Here is a 7,765-nt window from a genome sequence, read left to right as displayed (position 1 = left end):
CTCCCGAAAATGAAATAAAATGCAAATAACTGAACTTCCAGCACACATCAAGCTACAATGCAATCCTCACTACAAACTCTCACAACTACACTAAATCACCACTAGTTGCTATCTTTCAAGCAAGAAGCAATGCACTAGTTGCTATCTTTCAAGCAAGAAGCAATGCCAAGGCTAGGAGGCATTCATTTCTCGAAGCAACCCCAATACCATTCCGACAAAGTAACACTTCCATAGACATCAAATGCCAAATGAAGGGAAGAGGCCTCCATTTATAAGCTTAACAAGAAATCTCTAGAGGCTTCTAGAAAGTGCGCCCTAATTTCACATTTGAATTTTCCTCCAAGAGATGGCACCACTTTTAAAAGCTTTAATTAACTTTTATTTTAATTCACTTCTCTTCATAAAGTTGGCACCCCTTTTCATAAGCAAGATTTTAGACCTTAGGAAATATTAAATCCCTTCCATGATGCGTCCACCCTTGAAGACCACCTTTTAAAACAACTTGAAGTGATGAAGCTAGGCCAAGGGGTCAACTTTAAAATATAACATTAAAACATCCCAAGGCCAAAAGTGACGAAGCCAACTGAACCAACTGAAGAAGAGAACCAATTGAAACATCACGCATGAGAAGGGGACATTACAGTCCACCCTCCCCAAGATTGCTTGTCTTCAAGCAATTGCAAGTTTGGATGCTGCAAAATCTCCTCATTCTCCTAAGTTGCATCCTCCAAGGGCAAATTCTTCCATCTCACCAAGTATTCCTTGATTGTTCTTCTTCTCAAAAAACGGTCTCTGGAATCAACAATCTCTTCCGAAATCAAAATCAACTGCCCTTCTTCGTCCAGAGGTGGTAATTGTGAAGAAGCAATAACATTATGTCCAAGTGCCTTCTTGAGGCGAGACACGTGGAAGACATTGTGCACTTTACTACTCGAAAATAGCTCCAACTCATAAGCTACTGCTCCAACCTTTCTGATGACTTGGAATGGCCCATAGAAACGAGGCTTGAGCTTCTCAGCTCCACTCTTCTTGAGAGTAGACTGTCTGTATGTCTGTAGTCGGAGATAAACCATATCTCCAATCTCAAAAGAGCGCTCAACGCGTCATTGATCAACGTACATCTTCTACTGATTCTGAGCAATCTGCAAGTTGTTCTTCAAGGATTTCAAGATGTCTCGACTTTGCTGCAACAAATCCTTGGCTTGAGGGGCTTTGCTATCACCAAACACCAAATCAGCAAAGCTAGGAGCCTCATAACCATAGAGAGCCATGAAGGGAGACATCCTTATTGACATGTGAAAGGAAGAATTGTAACAATATTCGCCTATGTGGAGCCATTTCACCCATGCTCTTTGCTGCTCCGAAACATAGTTTCTCAGATAGCCTTCCAACCACTTGTTCACTATCTCTGTTTGTCCATCGGTTTGGGGGTGATAACTAGTGCTTGGAGTAAGCACCGTACCACTCATCCTGAAGACTTCTTGCCAAAAGGTGCTTAGGAACTTACTGTCCCTATCACTCACAATGTTTTTCGGCAACCGATGCAATCTAAACACCTCATGAAAAAACAAATTTGCAACTTGAGCTGCTGAAAAAGAGCTCGTGATGGCAAAGAAGTGAGCAAACTTTGTCAATTTGTCCACTACAACATAGATACAATCTTTGCCTTGGGCCTCTGGCAACCCAGTGATGAAGTCCATTGATATGCTTTCCCATTTTTGGTTGGGAATGGGAAGAGGTTGCAGCAGACCAACAAGTAGAGTGTGCTCATTCTTGTTCGTCTGACAAGTTGGACAAACCTGGATGTAGCGTTGAACTTCCCCTTTCAGCCCTTTCCAAGCAAACCTTTCCCAAGTCTGCCTATATGTCTTGAAGAAACCTTGATGACCAGCAAGTGGAATGTCATGGAATGTCATCAAAATCTTCTTTCTGAGCTTAGAATCAGCCACCACAAAGATTCTACCCTTGTAGTGTATCAGCCCATCAACCACCTTGTACCTTTCGTCATGAAAAGTACCTTCAATGTTGCTGATTGCCAATTGATTTTTGGCATAATCAGTGAGCAACATGTCCTTCCAATCAGAAGTGAGCTCACAAAATGAACTCAGATGAGGTCTTCTAGATAGAGCATCAGCCACAATATTGTTTTTCTCTTTGACATACTCAATGTCAAAATCGTAAGCTTGAAGCTTACTCACCCACTTTTGTTGTCTCTCGTTCAAATCCTTCTGATGCATGAAGTGCTTGAGACTATTGTGATCAGTCTTGACCACAAATTTGCTCCCCACCAAATACTGTCTGAACTTAGCTAATGCATGCATGATTGCAAGCATTTCCTTGTCATAGATGGAGTAGGTCCTTTCAACACCTCTTAATTTTCTGCTCTCAAATACAATGGGATGCTTGTCTTGCATCAAAACAGCCCCAACACCTTCTCCAGATGCATCACATTGTAGCTCGAAGGGCTTGGAGAAATCTGGAATTGCCAAAACCGGAGAAGAGCTCATGATCTTCTTAAACTTATCAAAAGTAGTTTGAACCTTTTCTGTCCAACAAAAAGCTCCCTTTTTCGTGAGGTCAGTAAGAGGAGCAACGTTTTGTGAATAGCCCTTCACAAATCTTCTGTAAAAACCACAAAGACCCAAGAACCCTTTCAAATGAGTCAAGTTCTCTGGGGGTGGCCAATCAACTATTGCCTTGATCTTTTCGGGATCAACCTTCGCTCCATCAACACTGATTATGTGACCAAGGTAAAGTAGCTCCTTCATTCCAAATTCACATTTGGATTCTTTGGCAAACCGACTTTCTCATTCAAGGATGCTAAGCACTTCCTCTAAGTGCTTGAGGTGTTCTTCCCATGTCTTGCTGTAGATCAGAATGTCATAAAAAAAAATTAACACGAAGTTCCTCAACTGCTTCTGAAAGACTCTGTTCATACAAGACTGGAAGGTAGCAGGAGCATTAGTCAACCCAAATGGCATGACTAAAAACTTGAAGTGACCATAGTGACACCTAAATGTTGTCTTCTCAACATACGACCCTCTCATCCGAATTTGGTAGTAGCCCGACCTCAGATCAATCTTTGAGAAGAACTTGGCTCCATGTAGCTCATCTATCCTTGGAATGGGATATCGATTTTTGATGGTGCTTTGATTCAAAGCACGATAATCCACACACATGCGAATGGTACCATCCTTCTTCTTCACAAGGACAACTGTTGAAGCGAAATGACTCTTACTTGGACGAATGAAGCCCATCTCCAAGAGTTCCTTAATATTTTTCTCAATCTCATCCTTTTGCTTCTTAGGGTACCGATATGGAGTTGTGATAACTGGTTTAGCCCCTTCCTTGAGCTCTATGACATGCTCTGAGCCTCGTTCGGGAGGTAGCCTAGGAACACTTTACTCTTCTTGGTGAGTAAGGACTGGATATCAGGAGGGTAGTCCCTCTTTGTTTCAACCAGACTAGCTGAGAGAATCATACATTTCGCAACCCACTCAACTAGATCATGCCGAATCAATTTTGCCATTCGCTTGAATGACACAATCCGAGGTCCACCGTTAGACATTCCTCTTAACACCACCTTCTTCCCATCGGATTGAAACTTGAGCTCCATGGTTTGCAGATTTAGGGAGATCTCTCCAAGTGAACACATCCATTGAATGCCTAGGACGACATCCGTATCTCCAATGCTGACTACATAGAAGTCATCCTTGACTTTGTAGTTGCCCAATTGCATAGACATATTTGGGATCTTCTTGGTGCAAGAAATGTGAAACCCATCAGCAACCATAACCTTGAAGCCTTCAAAATTTCTGTTTGCAGCCCTTTCTTTGCCACCGCCACTTCATCAATGAAGTTATGCGTTGCTCCAGTATCAATCAAAGCAACTATTCGCTGCCCCTTAATCATCCCTCGAACCTTGAAGGATTCATATTTTTTGAAAGCTCGAAAGTTGAGCCAAGGTACCCCCACTTCCTTTTTCACCTTCAGATTCTTCGGGAACTCTTTCCACTTCACTGTCATCACAATCTGATTGCTGGTCTGAAGAATCAGAATCGCTTTCTCCAGCTAAATGGTATTCAATTTGATGAATTTTGACTCCCTTTGGGCAAATATGATCTTGGGACCATTTTTCTCTACACTGGAAACATAACCCCTTTCTTCGGAGTTCGTTAAGTGTCTCTGGGTCCAGCCTTGAGACATGAGTGTTATGCTGTTTGAACTCCTTATGGTGAGGTCCCTTTCCTTTATCCTTTTTGTGAAATAATGGCTTGGATTGAATTTTTGCCTTAGGAGCAGCCCACTCCATATTTCTTGTTTTTTTCATTGCCTCTTGTAAGGAGGGTGGATCGAAAGCTTTAATCCAACCCTTGAGTGGTTCCATAAGCCCTTCACTGAATGGGATCACCAACCGCCTCTCGGTGATTCCCGTGACCATTACTGAAAGCCTCTGAAATTCAGCTATGTAAGCATCGACTGTGCCAATTCTCTGAAATGCACTTCTGGATCCTTTTTCTCGAATCTCTCTGTGAGCCTATTGGTGAACTCATCATAGGTAGTGATCAACCGATGCCCCAAGGTGACTAGACCATGGTACCACCATTCGTGTGCTACCCCATCTAAATGAAGCGTAGCAAACTTGATTGCCTCCTCTTCTGTCATAGGTCTAAGAGCTAGATAGTTGTCTAACTTTTGTATCCAAGCTCTAGCTGGACTATTGTCACTCCCGTCAAAATGTGGAAGCATAACCTTGTTGATTGCTTGATGCAAATCCCTCTGTATTGTTGCTTCCCTATGTTCACGATGTCTCCCATGTCCTTTATTCTTCCTTTTATGGTCCACAAAATCATTGTAAGACATGTCTAGCTTGATTCCATCAGGAAGAGACTCATACTCAGCACGATCAAGTCTCAATTGTTCCACAAATGATGCATTCTCTCCCAGATCAGGTTGAGGGTTTACTGGTGCCAAGAAGGTGGGTTTAAAAGGCCTGGAAGAAATGTTTGTTCTATTTGAAGTATGCAGAGCAGTATGTTCATTATGCTGGTTGGAGCCGCTGTGTTCTCCGGTGTGCTCTTGATTGTTCTGTGAATTAGAACTCTGACCCATTTTCCCCATCATGAGAGATACCATATCCATTAATGCATCCATCTTCCTCTTGAACCTCCTTCCCGGACTTGGTGTTCTTTCCCTTCCTTTTCCACTTTCATCCTGACTACTTGTAAACCTCTTAGTACCACCCACTGGCCTCTCACTGTCCCCCATTTCTGTTTCCGGAGAAGACTCCCAATGAGCCCTCAAAACCTTTGATGCTGTCTGACCTTCAGGAACCTAATACCACTGAAACTGAAACTAACTTGCGGCCTTCTTATCTTCCCTTGCTAAGTATCTTCTTTCTCTGTCACTCATAGAAGGTTTGTTTCACAGGATGGCAGGATGTAAAGCTCTGATACCACTGAAATATCCCAAACCATTTTTTTCAATTTTTCAATTACAAAAAGTAATGCAACACACATCCGTTAGGGTTAGCACTTAAACCAAAACGATGCGGAATACAACTCTAACCAAGAATGTACACCAGGATCCCGGGTTGGGCAAGGCGTGAGCATATGGTCAGAGGGTCTTAAAGCATTCTGAAAGCAACTCTAACCAAGAATGTGCCCAAAATGGACTAGCATATGGTCAGAGGATCTTAGTGCATACTGAAAGCAACTCTAACCAAGAATGTGCCCAAGATGGACTAACATATGATTAGAGGATCTTTACAATTACAACTGTTGGAAGGAAAACTCGACACCAAGCATGTGCTTTCAAACCCAGGGTGGGAATGGAACTACCATATGGCGGAGATGCTAAGAACTTAGAAAATGAATTAAATGTAAATAACAAGCGTGAAATGAAAATGAGAAGAAATGCTGCCAGTACTACTGTTCAGCTTACAATATGATAGTGAATGCTTGCCAAGATCATAAGATTAAGACTATACAATGCTGCAACAATATAGAAGACTCTCTCGGGCTTAACAAGAATGATAAGTCCAAGAAATTCTACTCAAGGATCAATCTTAATATTCTGATTTATGACTGACCTGCACTTGAAATGCTTAATCAGCAACACATGGAATCACTAAAATGCTCATTACTCTCTCGATACTAGTCCGAATGACCCAAGACCAAAAGCAATGGCTTCCTATGAAGGAGGCGAACAAACCAATACAAGGAAATTAGACATTAAACCAACAGATTATTTAACATGAACCCCAAGGCAATTCCCAACAGTGACGCTAGGCAAGAATGGCGATTCTTCTCTATAAAATAAAACACTTCATATTAGAATCTGCAAATTTGCACAAAGGAGCACCCAGCCAAAACAAGAGGAAATATGCAATACCCAGAATGAATATGTTTTTATTTTGAATTATATGAGTGAAACTACAAATCTGCCCTGCTAACCACGACTCCTGAAAATGAAATGAAATGCAAATAACTGAACTTCCAGCACACATCAAGCTACAATGCAATCCTCACTACAAACTCTCACAACTACACTAAATCACCACTAGTTGCTATCTTTCAAGCAAGAAGCAATGCCAAGGCTAGAGGGCATTCATTCTTCGAAGCAACCCCAATACCGACAGAGTAACACTTCCATAGACATCAAAAGCCAAATGAAAGGAAAAGACCTCCATTTATAAGCTTAACAAGAAATCTCTAGAGGCTTCTAGAAAGTGCGCCCTAATTTCACATTTGAATTTTTCTCCAAGAGATGGCGCCACTTTTAAAAGCTTTAATTAACCTTTATTTTAATTCACTTCTCTTTATAAAGTTGGCACCCCTTTTCATAAACAAGATTTTAGACCTTAGGAAATATTAAATTCCTTCCATGATGCGTCCACCTTTGAAGACCACCTTTTAAAACAACTTGAAGTGATGAAGCTAGGTCAAGGGGTCAACTTTAAAATATAACATTATTTAAATGAATGAACTTATCTCTCCAAAAACATCCCAAGGCCAAAAGTGACGAAGCCAATTGAACCTTCTGAAGAAGAGAACCAACTGAAACATCATGCCTAAGAAGGGAACATTACAAGTGCTTGTTGGGAGATGAGTGACTGCGATGTCAGTCAAGGACATGCCTGTCTTGGTCATGAAGGGTTTCATGGATAAAGTTAAGGTTGATCCATATTTTTAATACAAATCGGATATGTTGCAGGGTGTCTATAGATTTACTTGTATTGGCAAATTGCACTCAACGGGCCAATGCTTTGATTATGTCTTACATCTTTATGAAGTTATAAAAAACACTAGAATGATTATGAAAATTTTTAATTAATGCTTTTTTTGGGCTCATTCGATAAAACAAACTAAAGTGGAACAGTGCTTGTATCTCTGCTTTCCATGTTTTTATTCAGCTAGTGTTGATCAAGTATGTAGTGATTAATTGCCCTCCATGGATTGCAAGAATAAAACAAAAGCTCCATTACTGCAGGAGACACTCACATACATGTGGACGGATCTGTTACAAAAAATACATACATTAATAAGATGGAGGAGCAAAGACAATCAACTTGGAGTATGTTATTACTTGTAGCAAAGAGAATCGGGTTTAATATACTAGAATGATAATGAAATTTTAATTAATGTGTTTTTGGGGCTCATTCAATAAAACAAACTGAAGTGGAACAGTACTTGCATCTCTGCTTTCCGTGATTTTATTCAATTAGTGTTGAGTATAGTGACTAGTTGCCCTTTCATGGATTGCA

The sequence above is a fragment of the Cryptomeria japonica genome, chromosome 4 (assembly GCF_030272615.1).
Source record: "Cryptomeria japonica chromosome 4, Sugi_1.0, whole genome shotgun sequence".
Classification (NCBI taxonomy): Eukaryota; Viridiplantae; Streptophyta; class Pinopsida; order Cupressales; family Cupressaceae; genus Cryptomeria; species Cryptomeria japonica.
Note: the sequence above shows the minus strand (reverse complement) of the source record.